The sequence below is a fragment of the Chlorocebus sabaeus genome, chromosome 17 (assembly GCF_047675955.1).
Source record: "Chlorocebus sabaeus isolate Y175 chromosome 17, mChlSab1.0.hap1, whole genome shotgun sequence".
Lineage (NCBI taxonomy): Eukaryota > Metazoa > Chordata > Mammalia > Primates > Cercopithecidae > Chlorocebus > Chlorocebus sabaeus.
In genome coordinates, this window is record NC_132920.1 from 7,037,640 (window position 1) to 7,054,215 (window position 16,576).

Here is a 16,576-nt window from a genome sequence, read left to right on the forward strand (position 1 = left end):
CGCAGGTTTCAGTAAACATTAACTACTTTTATCAGAGCTTGCAGTGTGCTGAATGGTTAGCAAAGAGAGTGTACTGCAAGAGACAGATGAAAATGAGAGAGTCCAAGGTCACATGGATGTTGAATTTTTTTTTAATTATTGAGAATTTAGGGGAAAGAACATCAGGCTTCACACTTTAAGTCTCTTTACGTGGGCCTGCCACATGGCTTCTTTGCCAGCTTTTGTATGTAGTGAAGCTAAAACATTTATTCTGATCCTGTGAGTGGCAAGTCAAGTGGCTTTAAAACATGTGGTTTTTTTTCTTTCAATTAAACAAAGTTATAAAGGGCTGCCTTCTAGGATGAAAGATTCTCGAGGCCCCATCAAAGACATCATGTAACACTTATCACGGTGATTCTGAAGACTCTTGAATTTTATAGGGATATCCTTTTTTCCCTTTCTCAAATATTTTTCAGGATTGCCTTCTGATAATCTATTTCGTTTCTGGAGTTAGCACAGTAACTCGTAAACCGAGTGCTAAGATGAAATCTGAAACACAGATACAGAATAAACATGTTTTGGATATCATGTCATGTTCCCCATCTTTTGCCTATCATTTTCGAAAACAGGAATGTGATTCGTGCTTATTTTTAGAGAAAAGGACACGAACATGTAAGAAATTACTGACAAAAATTATTCTCCTCCTGCTCCTCCGATCCGATAGGTATTGAGGCCGCTGGGCCCTCCTTTTACTCCCTAGCTAGACAGCGGATTCGGGCTCTGCCCCTTGACTGAGGCTGAAGTGGGAAGTTGCGGAGCTAGAACAAGAGTTCTTCCTTAGGGTGGTGTCCCCGAACTTGAACGTGGACTTGGGCCTGCTCGGAGGTGGGCTTGCACGCGCCAGGCTTCGTGTGGGGCTGGCGCGCGCCGGCCCTCGAGCGCCAGCGTGGGTGACCCGTGCCCCGCCCCGGACGGTCTTTTCACCCTGTTCTGTTTCTGGGGAGGGGCGAGGGGAAGACAGCGGGTGCCTTCCCTCAGAGGCGGGCAGCCATTGTGCCTCGGGAACACGGTCTGAGGAGAGTTGTGTTCGCACAGCCGAAGGCGCCCGGCTGCCCTCCCGGGGCCTCGAGGGTCTGTCTGTGCCCTCCTTGTCCGAGTGCGGCAGGCGAGTGCGGCAGGCGGCGAGCGGGCAGCCGACTGCCCGGGCTGGCCTGCGTCAGGGCTCCACTGCCGCGGGGGCCCCCTCGGGCCGCCCCTAGGGCTCCCGCGGTGGGTGTCCGGTGAGCGGGTAGCGAGGCCATCAGTCAGGGCGGCGGGCGCCGATTGGCTGGCGGGGGCCGGGCGGGGCGGGGCTCAGTGTTCGTTCGCGCTGTCGTTGCCCTGTGAGGAGAGCCGCGTCTGCCAGCGGACCTTGCCGCTCTTTCCTCAGCCGCGAAGGGCACGGCCGCTGGGAACACAACCTAATGAACAACCAGAGCTCTTCAGATGCCTTTAGCAACTCAGCTCCTTAAAAATTATAATAAATTCCTGTCAGGGAAAGATTAGAAGATGAGTGTGCTTGGAGCGAATCCGTGACCCCCCCACTCTCCTTTTTTGGCCAGAGGGCATTTTAGCCTGTGACCACTTTTAAATTTTCACAAGATTTGCATAGACATGAGCATGCCTACTCGCATTATGTAATTATTTCCCCCAAATAAGTCCCCATTGAAACATTTGGCTTCCCTGATGGCTATTTCAGAATAAAAACATGTAGCAGGGTATTTCATGATGGGTAGCTCCAAAAACTTTTGTTTAAAAGAAAAACTGCGTATCTAGAAAATGCTCCTTAAAGCCTTTTTTGACGAGGAGGAGGGGTGCAGACACTGCTGCGACAAAGTGGACATGGAAGGAGCGGGGCGTGTGTAGGACGGAGCCCAGGAGAACGGGCAGCCGCCGCGTGTGTAGGACAGAGCCCAGGAGAACGGGCAGCCGCGTGGCCGGGCCAGGAGGCAGGGCCTTTCTGGCTCTTTCCGCAGAGGGCTGGATAATTGCCTCTCCTTTCTAAAAGGAGCCGGTTTTCAGGGCCGGGCACGGTGGCCCTCGCCCATAGGCTCACGCCCATAATTCTAGGACTTTGGGAGACCGAGGCTGGCGGATTATCTGAGGTCAGGAGTTCGAGACCAGCCTGGCCAACATGGTGAAATCCCATCTCTACTAAAAAAATACAAAAATTACCTGGGCGTAGTGGCGCGCGCCTGTGATCCCAGCTCCTCAGGAGGCTGAGGCAGGAGAATCGCTCGAACCCGGGAGGTGGAGGTTGCAGTGAGCCAAGATCGCACCACTGCACTGCAGCCTGGGCAACAAGAGTGAAACTCCGTCTTAAAAAAAAAAAAAAAAAAAGGCTATTTTCTGAGAATGGAGGTGGAGGATCACACAAAACCCAGTCAGTTCCTGTGGCTTCCACTTTTACACCGTCCTCCGAGAGCCGGCTCCCGTGCCTTTCCCAGCTGCGCTGCCCTTGGCACCACCGGGTGGGTGCCTGTCCCCCGCAAAGCTGGACGCCCTTATCTCTCCCGCCTGCCCTCAGTGTCAAGTCTCCCTCCAGGACGCAGTTTCTCGATGTTCTGTACTGGAAGTACATCACTAGTGAGGGCAGTAGGTCACTGTTTGGTAACCATCAGGCTGTTCCGGGTGGCTAAAGGTTGCCTGCTGCCAGGTGCCTTGCTGAGTTTGCCCTGTCTTAGTCTGAGACAGTTCATGGGGTCAGGCTTGACCCCCAGCAGGCCCGTTTCATGAGCTGGCTCCTCTGCAGCCATGTGATGGGCAGAACCACGTGGGCCAGCTTACCAAGCCAGGGCACTGACTTCTGCCCCAAGGCCGGGCAGGGAGGACCCCAGCACCAGGCACTCTAGGACCCTAGAACGAGTTCAGTGACTTTACGTGGCACCACCTCTCTCCACTTTGAAGCTTACCTCCCTTTTGCTTCACCACCTTTGGTGGTTGCTTTTCTCCTAACTGTGATGCTTCATTCTTCATGGGGGGATAACTTTTCTCTTCTGCACATGCGGGGACCCCACTCCAGGAGGTTCTAGTGGAGCATGAACCATTGACTGGGGCATGGCCATTGGAAGCTTCCCAGGCGATGCAAATACAAAGCCCTAATAAAGCTTTCAAAACTGCTTTAGAAACAGGTCACTTTTATATTTGTGTTGGAAACTTGTCTTGAGACAAATGAATACATTTGAGCCACTGGGATTTTTGGGGAAAATACAGCTAAAAGGGTTAGGAAATGATGCATAAGGAAATTCTCCCATCTGATGCTTGCTTGCCTGCTGCAAACCTGAGTGTTTTCTATTAAGTGAGGCATTGTGGTTCCTGTGCTAGCCCTGATAGACCTTCAGCACCGGCAGGTGTAAATGTGGCTCATTAATTTTTTAAGAAGTTGGAGCTCTGACAGTTTTCAGGGATGCTGAGTAGCTGGTACCAGATGTTTCTTTTGTTAAGGGTATGGAGAGGCAGTGTCACAGGTAATCAGGCTATAGTCGTTCACTCCCTTGGTCTGAGACTATGGGTTTTGTGGTGCTGAATATTTTCTTAAACCAAGAAGGGTGTGGGGAGGTGCACGTTCTGGTTTCTAGATGGGCTTTCCCCTGACACTGGCTCATGCAGTAAGTATTATCTTATGTAGAGGTGTTGACTCAATTATCATTAGGCCCAGCTCCTGTTAGAAGAGAGTAAATGGTGCTTGGGGCCTCTTTATCTAGACCGTTTTGCCACAGCTGAAGTGACAGCCTGTGCTTCTAACTGAATTCAGCCCTCTTTTTTTTCACTCCCTTACTGTGGAACAACAGCAAAGTCGGCCGCTCATCATTCGGGTGCAGACTTTACAGCCTCTGAACAGCCTCTGCTTTTGCAGTTTATGAATGCACCATTTGTTGTTTTGAGCACAACTGTTAGATACAACTGGCCTCCGCAGCCCACTCTGCCGGCGACCAGTGTGCATCACTGCAGCCTTTTTTTCTTTTTCTTTTTTTTTTTTTCTTTTTTTGCATAGGCCAAATTTTTGCTTTAAATACCACCATTTTGTCCACACTAGAATTTCTTTGACCCAACTTACATTTTTTCAAATGTAAGTTTCAGAAATAAGGTTTTAATTTGCTCAAACTGTTGGTCTAGGGATCCTGAATAAGTGCAAGTATTTTACTTCATTAAAGGGGGAATTGTTTTTGTGGCTTGATTTTGCACACTTTTTAAAAAATTCTCAAACATGTGACTTGCAAATTTTCCTTTAAATTGGGTTGAAGTTAGAAAGTTTCATTGTTTTCTAAGTCATTATATTTTTTCTTTTTGAGCTTTACACACAAATAATGTCTTCAGTTTGGAACTTAAGATAGATCTTAAATGTTTTCATAACAAAAAGTAAGTATATGAGGTTATAGATATGTTAGCTTGATTTAACCATTTCACAATATATAAATATATCAAAACCTAACCTGTATACCATACGTATACAATTTTAGTTTGTCAACTATATTATAATGTAAAACTCAATTTTTAAAAAAGAATTTAAGGGAAACTGTGAAAACCAAACTTTACAATGTGGTATTAAAGAGTATTTATAAGTAATTGCTTAATTTTTTATTCTTCTGCTCTTGAAACAGGGTCTTATCCAAAGGTGATAGCATTAATGTTAGGATTTTCACTTCTGTTTTGTTTTTCTCACGAAGACATTCTTTGACCCTGTGTAATTATGTAGGTGTTGTGTTCTCTGGTTGTCTCAATGTCTCCTTATACATTGACATTATTCCTTTTTTTTTTTTTTTTTTTAACAAATTCTATTTATTTGTATTTTAGTTAATAAAGTATATTTTAATCTTTTTCTGCTGTGCTTTACATATTCAACAATTGGTTCAAATTGTCAGTTGTAAGTGCTTTTAGGCCTTGCTTCGGCCAAGGAGATAAATTTCTGTTAAGGCAGCAGTAAACATCTTACAGCAACCAACTCTGTGTGCTTGGTATCCTGGAGCTTCCAAAAATGAAACAGTAACGTGTTGAAAATGAAGACGCTTTCTGTAGTTGGATTTGGAAGTAGATATGTTTATTTGTTGTCCTTCAGAGAGGTTATGAAGGCCCTGGGTTACATCTGCATTTTTGATAAAATTGTGACATACGAACATAGTTAAGGGGGGAAGTGTAATCTTTTGTGAGACTCATGCTTTCTTTTTCATCTCACTGTGTAGAGGGGAAGATCTGTCTTTTTATGATTAAAAAAAGCACCCACTCTTTCCACTACCTGAAGACTACTGAAGGTCCATGTGAAGAGTAAGCAGCCATAAACAACGAGTTAGAGGGAAAACGAGCTTGCTTGTGTGGTAGTGCTTCCAAGAGCAGTTTTCTCAGCTCTGATCTGTTCTAATTTTCAGAGCAGGTTTACATGTGTGGTCCCATGTTTTGGTGGTTGATTTTGATCTGCACCTTTCAATTGAGCAAAGTCTCCTTGGACTTTTCTCCTTTTCCCATAGTTTCTTGCTGGTTTCTACCTGTGATTAATAATGTGTGTTGCTTAAAATGGCAACTGAAACATCATCGGGAATTTTCACCAGGTAGAAACTGCTTTTCCTGTATCAAAACAACCAGTACAGCTTAGCTGATGCTTCTGTTGCTAAGCAGGTAAATTTCTGGTCTTCAGTCTGCCCTTATTAACCCTATAAATGCCTAATGTCAACCAAAAAAGAAGAAAAGAACTTGATGCCTCCTTCTTACCTAATGCTTTGTTCAAGTGGGTGAAAACTAGACCTAGCTCAGCCTAATCTCGATGTATCTATTTTAGAGGACCTAACCTCGATTTACCTATTTTACAGGGTCAGGAGGAGAGTTGGGAGATGGAGAGAGCCTGCGAGGTTGGTAGTTTCCAGTGAAATGTCAGCCCCAGTAGCTGATAGTGGAGGTGTCACACTAGATGAACAAAATTATGGGTTTATTTCAGTCAGTAATGAGCCCCGTCTTTTTCTTTGGGACTTTTCTCTGCCTGTAACTGCCCCTATGCCTGTGGGGAAAAGAAGAGGGAAGAAAGGGGTTGCTGTTTGCATCTATTTGCCAGAAAGGAGTTAACAGAACATACCGCAGAACAGGTTGGGCAAGACTGTTAAAGCCAGTGATGAAGCTTTCCTCTCTCTCTCTCCCTCTCTCTTTCTTTCCCTACGCCACCTCTCTGTATCCCTCTCCTTCCTGCTCTGCACACCACCCCCACCACCGCCAACCCCAGGACTTTAATACATCTTCAGACTATACTCACCCCACCAGCACACACACACACACACACACACACACACACACACACTCTTCAGTATCTCGCTTTCCTTCTAGGCAGAACATTGATGTGAATAAAACACTTTGTGGAGCCTTTGTGAGAAGCAGGCAGCGGCTGTGGGCCTCAGCCTTGCCATCTGTTTCTAGAGCAGTCTATGGTCCGCTTGCCATGCCCTCTGTCATGTAACATAGGCCCCATTCAGCAACAGCATTCTTGAATGTGCATTTATGTCTCTGTGGGACTGTGGGATAGATGGCCTGAGAAGGGGAAGGCAGGAGACAGAGGGGAGGAGGCGACGTGGGGATGGAGAAGGAAGTGTGTGCACACGCAGACAGCCAGGGAGGGTGGTGAGGTGGAGTCACTGCAGCTGGGTGCCAGTAAATCAGGAGACATTGCCGCTGGAAGTATCCACAGTTAGCTCTGACTTAGGGGACGTCTTGTGGCCATAAATGTGGAGGAACCGAGTTCTTTAAAAGCCATTTGGGGTCTGATATAAGTTCTGCTTCATGTTTGTGTCCATTCACTCCGTAAACATACCATATATAGTCATGCTTGAGCTCACTATAACACACATTGCAAGGGAGCTGCTCATAGTGCACACATCCTTTGGCTGTTAGAAGCAGACTCACGTAGGCTATTTCTGGTGTGTCGTGGCTTTCTTCTTTCTTTTTTTTGGGGGGGAAGTGGGGGAGGGAGAGGAAAAGGAGCTCTTTTTCCTTCCATCTTCACACTGTTTGGAAGATGTTTCTGATTCTAGTTTGTCTAGCAATGTGAAAGCTAAGGAAGTGTATTGTCATGGCAGAAGAAACAATTCTCTGTGTATATCTGTTTTAGAATGAAACCGTGTTTTTCTTAGTATCTTAACATCACATGGATTTTGTAGTTTATGGTCTCCAGTCTCCAGCTGTTTTTGGAGCACCTTCTAACTTTGAGAGGGTGAACTCTAGCCTGTAACATGGACTGTGGGTGGCTCGTGGAGAAGGTGCCCTGGTGTGCTTTTCTGTGTCCTCTCTGGATTTTCTGTGAGCTGTCCACCTCTGAAGTCTGCTTCACCTTCAGACTGCCAGGGCAAAACAGGCAGCTTCTGCAGAACTCATGGCAGCCGTTTTCCACTTGGCTGAGCTGGGTCTGTGAAGCAGAGAGGAATCAGTAATAGGAAAGAAATGCAGTTTTTCTTTTCCCCTTAGAATACCTATGATACTGCATTTCAGCTTGGAGTGCGCGGCATGAGGCATTTGTGGTTCAGATAAGAGGTCTTCCTTTTTCCTCCTCCTGTTTGCTTTTCCTTCCTTCTCCCCCACTCCCCAAAGGCTTACTGCCTTTCTTCTCAGGCCACATGTGTAGATAACCTTTGAGGAAAAGATGATTTCTGTGCAGGGATATTTGGATATTATGTAAAGGGACAAGATGAGCCCTTTCTTTGCCTTGTTTTCTTTCACTGGCCTCATCAGAGTGAATTATATCTGACTGTGTGACAGTTAATTGTACCATCCTTGCCATGTCCTAAGCTGATAAGCCCCTCTCTGTCTGCCTCCATCAAGCTTCTTTGTTTGAGAAGTTCCTAATGCAGTAGAACAAAGTGACAGTTTTCTTATTTACTGAAGTCTCTAAAGCACATTCATAATGCTCTTCATTGTATCTTTCTTATAACTTCATTCCTTCAACTTAGGTAATTGAATTGTTCCCTAGTACCAGTGATTGATAAGTTAAAACTTAGAAACATCAGTGAGTTCAGGAAAAAAACCCAAACACAGTTTGTTTTTTAAGCTATGTATATTCATTCGAAACTATTAATGGCTTGGTGGATAGTATTCACAGTAAGACACTGGACACTGCTGGAGTGGCAGTTATTACCATTGTGGATATAGCAATTGATTAGCTAGCTGACTCAAAAGTAATATGTTGCTTATATAGAGGTCACTTAGTTGGCACTCTTCGATCCAGAATATTCAGCCGATGTGCATGTGAGTGAGAGCCAGCAGGGTATATGTCCGGGGAGAGGTATGTAAAATAAAGTTTTCAAAACCACAAAGGTGTTAGGAAGCCCTGGTACTAACACTCCTACCTTGATTCCCATTGATCCTTTAGGCCTGCACTTTAGCACTATTTATTCTTACTGTAGATACAGCCCTGACCACCTTGTCTCACATTTTCCAGTCAACACTTCTGAGGCCAATGTGAGGGATGGAAAAAAGCCATCAGAAGAAGACACATTGACAGTAAGCAGAAAAGATGTCAGGGGATGAGACAAGAATTCAGACGGCATGGCGGATTCCCATTGGGGGAATTTCACAGACTGGACAGAGGAGCACTCTGTGTTATTTCTTACAACTGCCTGTGTATCCACAATTATCTCAGTAAAATTTTCAATTGAGAAAAACAAGCATGGCCAACAGAGCCATGTGGTATAGTGGCAAAAGTAAAGTAGCGGGGGGGTATGTCACTAGTTTCCAGAGGCAGCCTCGTATAAGTTGTTCGTCGTGATGATCCTGAGTCACCCCCACAAAAGGTTGAATTAATCATACATTGATTCACCATGCTATGCTTTAGGAGACAGGGAAGTTTGAAAGATACTTTAGAATGATTTACACCCAGGAGTTTTCTATGGAAAATTAGTTTCTGAATACTTTCCTTCCCCCTCAGTGATGTGCAGCTGCTTCATGAGTTAACATGACGTGTTAGAACAAACCTTTCGGTATAGTCTGACATATACTGAAATATTATTTATTTTGCCCAGATTTGTAGAAAAAAGTTACTCATTAACAGATTCAGATGATGTCCAAATACCATACCAGGTTGTCTGTATTCCCTTTATTTCTTGAGACAGAGTCTTACTCTGTTGCCCAGGATGGAGTGCAATGGCATGATCTCGGCTCACTGCAACCTCTGCCTCCCAGGTTCAAACAATTCTCCTGTCTCAGCCTCCCGAGTAACTGGGACTACAGGCATGTGCTACCACACCCAGCTAATTTTTGTATTTTGTTTGTTTGTTGTTTTTTTGAGACAGAGTTTTGCTCTGTTGCCCAGGCTGGAGTGCAGCAGTGCGATCTCAGTTCACTGCAAGCTCTGCCTCCCGGGTTCATGCCATTCTCCTGCCTCAGCCTCCCAAGTAGCTGACACTACAGGCACCTGCCACCATGCGCGGCTAATTTTTTGTATTTTTAGTAGAGACAGTGTTTCACTGTGTTAGCCAGGATGGTCTCGATCTCCTGACCTCGTGATCCACCTGCCTCAGCCTCCCAAAGTGCTGGGATTACAGGCGTGAGCCACCGCGCCTGGCCAATTTTTATATTTTTAATAGAGTCAGGGTTTCACCATATTGGTCAGGCTGATCTCAAACTCCTGACCTGACCTCAGGTGATTTGCCCGCCTCGGCCTCCCAAAGTGCTGTAATTACAGTTGTGAGCCACTGCACCTGGCCATTTGTCTGTATTCGTAATGTGAATTGTGCATATTTATCACCAAAAGAATATATAAAATGTCATGGATTTTTTAAAAGCAAATGATACCGAAGATCCTTAGGTACCAGAGAAGTCATAGACATCCTGGAAAACATAGTTTCTGTAGAAAAAGAATCCTGAACTTAAAGGAAGTCTCAAGTTAAATTTAAACCATCAAATGGTGAATTGGAAGGAAGGAGCGCCCTCAACTAAGACGTACTGTAAAAACCGTAGAATTTTAGAGTTGGAATGGACTTGAGAGGTGACTTTTTCTATTTTTATGAGTTTGTCTTCATTTTACTTAATGTTCTTCCACAATTCATGTCTGTGCCCAGAATTGAACAAGTCACCTGGAATAGTGTCCATGTGGCTTTTTGGCCAAGAGGAATAATCCTAACTTGAAAAATAAAAGGTATTTACTCAGCAGAAATTATTAGGTTTTGGTTTTTGTTTGTTTGTTTGTTTCTTGTTTTTTGTTGAGATGGAGTTTCACTCTTGTCACCCAGGCTGGAGTCCAGTGGCGCAATCTCAGCTTACTGCAACCTGGCGCCTCCCAGGTTCAAGTGATTCTCCTGCCTGAGCCTCCCATGTAGCTGGGATTACAGGTGTGTAATTTTTGTATTTTTAGTAGAGACAGGGTTTCACCATGTTGGCCAGGCTGGTCCCGAACTCCTGACCTTAGGTGATCCACCCTGCCTCTGCCTCCCAAGGTGCTGGGATTACAGGCTTGGGCCACTGCGCCTGGCCGGGTTTTTTTTTTTTTTTTTTTAAAAGGTTATTTGCTAATTTTATTCTTCTCAGTAGTTCCATTTTATAGGTAGAGAACACTTCAGCACTCCATGGTACTATACCAGACTCCTTCTTGGCCTTGTTACGTATTAATGGACATTTTCATGGAAATCCCAGGGTTGAAGACTCCCCAGAGTTGCTAATACCTGCCAATGGTTCCCAAGTGGTTTGATATTATATACGTAAGTATGGAGCATTGCTGGACCCAGGTTTTAATAATCAGACTCACAGATACATTTGAAACACTGTCATATCAGCTTTTAATAGTACTGAATTTCTTTAAGTCTTCTGTGCACTTAGGTTTATTGTAACGCATAGTTAACATTTATAGTTGGTATACATTTTTCTGTTTCTGATGCAAATAGCATTTACGTGTGTTTTGGGTTTTATCTCCATAAGATAAATTGTTCTCTTTGAAATTTTAATTAGCTTTGAAATTTGGTCTTGTGCAAATCCATGGCAACTGTACCTCCTGATTGCTATGCTGAAGGTAGAAAGTATTCTCCTGTAGTATAGACATCGGTCACACTGTCAGGCAAGGGAAATGCAACTAATTTCTGTTTCTTGAATTGCATACCAGAAATAGGAATTCGTTGTCTGACTGTTAGATGCTCAGGGCAGGGCAGATGGAAAAGTAAGAAAAACCAGGACTTCCCAAGAAGCAAGTGGCGGGTCTGCGTGCTGACTCTTTGGGGGTGGGGACAGCACAGAGTGGGCTTGCAGGAGAGATGTGGCCGAGGGTTGAAGAGCTTGTCTTCGGTGCCTTGTGAAAACCTGCAGAAGTGACCTGCAGCCTGTTGCGATGGTGACTCCATTTGAGATGATGTGCTTGTAACGTCCACTGGGTAGGCGGAGCCTCAAGGACAAATGTTGAGAGGTTGGGTTGGTGGAGCCAGGAGGTGCAGGGAAGGAAGCATCCAGGCGTGGATTTGAATAGCTGCTGGCCGCCCGGAGATCAATCCTCCATGAATCGGTCATAGGCACAGAGAACTCATCTGTGCGGCTGGAGGCTGAACATGGAGAGGGAAGGAAGGGAGCTGCTTTCAGTTAATACTCTGATGCTTCCAGAGCCCTTTAAAGATATTGCAGAAATTTGTTGGGTGGTTCATTGTTTTAAAAGCTTTGCCCCCTTTACATAATCCTATCTTTTATTTAATGTAAATGCAATCAGTCTGCTTTAAACACTGACTAAAATTGCTTTTACTAGACATTGTATTATTTATAAGGGGGGAGCTGAGACCCAAAGAGAAGAATTTGATCAATTGATTTAAGGTTGTTGGAGGATTGAAATGTTACTTGATTGCCAGTCTTATGCAGGATTTCAAGATTTCAAGGAAAAGTGGACAATGCCTGCTTGTATCTGAGGGATTTCAGCAGTCATATGATCTGCAAACCAGCCCCCAGGAGCAGCAGCCCTGGCAACTCTGTGCTGTGGAGTCCACACAGAGGAGGGACTTCAAAGTGGTTGGGGTGTGCTGGCTTGGGAGTCATTTAGCTGAGAACTGGTTTTGGTCATGGCCTTAACATCTGCATAGATGTTGCACACTGCAGGCACATGACACTTGAATGGGCTGAGATTTAGGTGCAAGTTGGTAGAGCTTAAAGGGGAGGTAACATTAGTGAGGCCAATGGGCAGCAGCCCCGCTGGGGAGCACAGACTGCAGTTCCCTGCAGGGCCGGGGAGAAGGTGGCCTTGCAGGTTGAGGCTGGGGGCAGAGATCATCTGTTAAGTTCTCACAGATCAATTACTGACACGGGGACAATGTGTAAAAATCTGAAACCACAAATCTCTGTGGACATTTGGGCTGTATAAAGCATACCATGTATAAGCTCCCAGGAATTTACTTATAGTTTGAGTGTCTTTTGTGATGAACAGGATTATGGGAGAAATAAACCAAGCAAGTGAAATCACAGAAACTACGTGAAATCACATTTAGATGGCTTTGGTTTTCAAAACGTTGGATATTCTTATTATATTTCCCTCGTAGGTACATACACAAGGACATTGATTTGAGGATGCATTATGAGTGTTAGAACATCACTTTGCTAAATAATAGGGAGTTCTGGGGCTTTATGGGAGAGTGATAGTAATATGTGATGCTGAGCTTTTTAGCTATGTGTAAGTCCACTTGGTATCTAATTGCACATTATTCCTCTTGTTTCCGGTATCCTAAGGGAATCTCCCCCAGCGTTAGCTCCTTATGAAAAGTAAAGAAATAATCCTGTTTCAGGGTGTGCATGACGACTTTCTTGGTCTCCCTAATTTCTTATAAGTGCGATATTATGTGATTTTGAAAAATACTTTCACTAATGTTAGATCTTCAGGTTTTCATTATTGTTGATTGACTTTTTTTCATGTCTCCTGAAACCCAAAAAAGGAGAAAATAATCCCCTCACCAAAAAACCCAACAGTTGCTGAATAGCTATGAAAAATATGAAAGAAATTCAGCTTTTAGCATTGGGGCCTTTTTATTATTCTCAACTTTGATTTTACAGCTGAGCTATAAATGTGACCAAATGCATCACATGAGTGTTTACCTTTTTTTTCCTTTCCTTTTTGGCCACATGGAAGTACCTAAAGAGATGGAATGTGACACACCCAGAGAGTGGGGCACTCGAGAGGCCTATGAACTTGAGAAGGCCAGGAGCAGCAGGGTCCCTTCATCTCAGTGCTTAGCTTTGCCAGTGCTAAGTGGGAAGCAGAAGTCACTGAGCTCCTTAGCAAGTGAGTTTTTAAAACGTGTGTCTACACAAAGGAGTTGTTCCACTGCTCTCTGTAGAAAGTGCTGGGGAGAATTGTAGCAGGAAATTCCACCACCTTTGAGATTGGTTGTCAGTCCCACTAAAAGATAGCCCTCCGAAGAAGTGCTGCTTTGCTCTGTAGACCTGAAAGGTCCTATGCGATTCTCTTACATACTTCTTAGTTCTGTCTCCCCAATTCTTTTAATTTTGTGTATTTCATGAATTTTGTGGTCTTGTTAATTGAGGTGTTCTGGATTGTAATGTGTTTTGGGGTGGTGTGTGTGTGTGTGTGTGTGTGAGAGAGAGAGAGAGAGAGAGAGAGAGAGAGAGAGAGAGGGAAATACTAATCTTTGTGAGAGGAAAATCTTTTTTAACATTTAATTCCACTATCTGGTAAGTTGTATACTGTTGACAGCTCATTACCTACACGTTAAATTGCAAAATGTTCCTAGGTTAGTAGAACTATTATTTTTTTTTTAAATATAGTTTTGTGGCTAAATTCTGATACTCTTAAAGAGATCACTTTCTCCTATTTTGGCAAAACAGGTTATCAGTCCACACATGATTACATAAATAAAATTGAAACCCTTTACTCTTGCTCCTCCCTACTGAATTAAAGCCAAGGGATTCCAGTAGTGGTATACACACACACAAACATACACACACACACACACACACACAAATCCTCCAATGTATTTACTTCTCACATTTTTAATACATTTTAGCAGACTGAGCTTTCTAAAGTATTAGCAACTAGTGCATAATCATGTTGCAGTAAATAATTTTTTTAGTTAGTGAGAAGCAGACCCAAAATAGGTTGAAAACAATTCATCTGTTTTGATGAATAGAAGTGAATGAGAGTAGGGTAGAAATTCTGGCTGATTTTGTAAAATATCTCAGATCTGTTTGATAGGTTGGGCTTAAGACGGATGATGTGTGCATCCTCTTTATAGTGAAGTCAGACTAAGTGAAGCTATGTTGAAGTATCAAACAAACCCTGAAATCCCAGTGGCTCAACCCACAAAATGCCGTTGCTTGTTTGTGTAGAATCCTCTGCAGAGCTGGCAGCTCTCTAGTATAGCTCCCTTGCAAGTGGTAACCCAGGGATCCAGGCTGCTCTTGTCTTACAGCTACTCTCATTACACATGCTTCCAGGTTGCCACCACAAGGAAGGAGCTAGTGGGTTACATACCGACTTTGAAAGGCTGCAGCCTGGAAGTGATGGCTGGCACTTGTGCTCACAGCTCATTGGCCAGGACCAGTCATATGACCTGCCTGACCCCAAAGGTACAGGGCTGCCAGGAAATACGGAAGAATATGTGGATATTCTTTGAGCAGCGAGCATCTTTGCTTTATTCTCCTTTTCCATTTCATCTCCATAAGGTTCTCTATGCACATAAACTAGATGAATCTTAGGCCTGAAGCCTAGAACATAATGACACTTTGGTTCTCAAAGTGTGGTCCCCAGACAAGCAGCATTAGCATCACCTGGGAACTTGTTAGAAACACAAATTTGTAGGCCCCACTCCAGCCCTGCTGAATCAAAAATGTGGAGGTGGGGCCCAGAAATCTGTTATAGTAAGCTCTCCAAGTGCATACTAAAGTTTGAAAATGACTGCCCAGTGGGAGTACAATGTTTGTAGCACCTGTTGAACTCATGACTGGGGATGTGAAGGACTAATAGACACTTGCTAATGTGAACGTACAGTATGTGTGCTCAGGTGTGAGCACGTATATGATAATAAAAAGCACTGAGGGACGGTGGTATGTGTCCCAGACAGGTTTTAGCACTTTACAGATTTGACTAAGCTATTTCTCACAACAGTCATATGAATTCAGTATTATTATTGTCTCCACCTCACAGATGAGGAAATTGCAGAACTGAGAGGTTCCCTAACTGTCTAAGGGTCAGGCCACTTACCACTGCTGGCAAGTGGTAGAGGCAGGTTTTGCGATGTGGCTCCAGAGCCTACTCCTTAACTGCTGTGCAGTTCCACTTGTTCATCTTTGGATGGTAACGCACCAGGCCTTAAGGTAGTCTTTTCATTTTTTCTTGCATGGAGACAGTCTGTCAGAGTTTGCAGGAAGTGTGGTGTGCTGGTGACAGTTCACATTCCAAGTTAAGCCCCCTTACCATGAGCTTCATTCGTTGGTGGTTTACGTGTGTGGGGGGCTGGTGACAGTGTTGGCCAATACTAGAGGGGCCTGTCTAGGCAGCAGTTGCCCAGTCATTTAAAACTGAACAATAAATAGAACGGGGTTGTTAGGGGTGGAACGAAGGGGCCTAGTGGGAAGTGGTTTCTCAGAGGGAGATAGTTCAGTCGCACTAGAAGAATATTTTCTTCAGTTAACCTATGTGTAATTTTCAGGCTTATGAGAAGAAAGGCCTTGTTCTCATCACCCTCCCTTTTGATTCTTCTTTGGTCTTTTTCCATCATCCATCTGCCTGCCCTGAGATGCTCATCTGAGCTGAGGCCTGATTCCATCAGGTGGTCTGAAGAAGATTTCTATGAAGTCTTTATGAGCTGGACTTCAGTTTTGTTTTATTTTGTTTGTTTGAAACAGAGCCTTGCTCTGTTGCCCAAACTGGAGTGCAGTGGCGTGATCTCGGCTCACTGCAACCTTCGCCTCCCAGGTTTAAGCGATTCTCTCTGCCTTACTCAGCCTCCCGAGTGGCTAGGATTACAGCATGTGCCACCACAGCCAGCTAATTTTCGTATTTTTGGTAGAGACAGCGTTTTACCCTGTTGGCCTGGCTAGTCTCGAACTCCTGACCTCAGGTGATTCGCCTCCCTCGGCCTCCCAAAGTGCTGGGATTACAGGCGTGAGCCACAGCACCCAGCCAGGACTTAAGTTTTAATCGAGAAAATGTGTTTTCCCTTCCAAGAAACCTGATAAAATAGTTTCCTCCCCTTGCACTTGGGAAATCCAGATAGAGTTAGATGTGATTTAATCTTTTGAATTTTGAACTGATTGAAAAGGATTTTCCAAGTGACATTAAGAACTGCTTGTTTCCTTGCATCCTTTTAAAATTTTTAATTATTAACTGCATTTTCTTTCTTCCAGGTGGGTCTATTATTTGTTGTTGTTTAGGTGTCCTTTGCTGGCCCATGTATTCCCTTGGCTTCTTTGTCTTTTGTGTTCAGCAGACTAGAACTGAGACGGCTCCTTGGCAGCTCTGCCCTGGACAGTACCGGCTTTAACTCTAGGTGGAAGATAAAGATAGCATCACCCCTTTCGGGTTTCATGTTTGCTGGGAACAGCTGCTAAGCTTTGTATAACTCAGAAAGTAACATTTCATTCCAGATTTGCTGAAATTTTTAGTTTTCTGCAAGCC

At 44.3% G+C, this 16,576-nt stretch overlaps 1 protein-coding gene across 8 annotated transcripts in view; it reads left to right on the forward strand.

Moving 5' to 3' along the window:
* RREB1 (ras responsive element binding protein 1) overlaps window positions 1-16,576 on the forward strand; it is a 200,202-nt gene that overhangs the window by 86,445 nt on the left and 97,181 nt on the right. Inside the window, exon 1 of one of the 8 annotated variants that reach the window (XM_007973779.3) lies at window positions 12,517-13,222. The exons of the other annotated variants lie outside the window; for them this stretch is intronic. The gene's annotated coding sequence lies outside the window, so the exon portion shown is untranslated. Of the gene's footprint in view, window positions 1-12,516; window positions 13,223-16,576 lie in introns of those variants that run through there. 8 annotated transcript variants of the gene reach the window in all.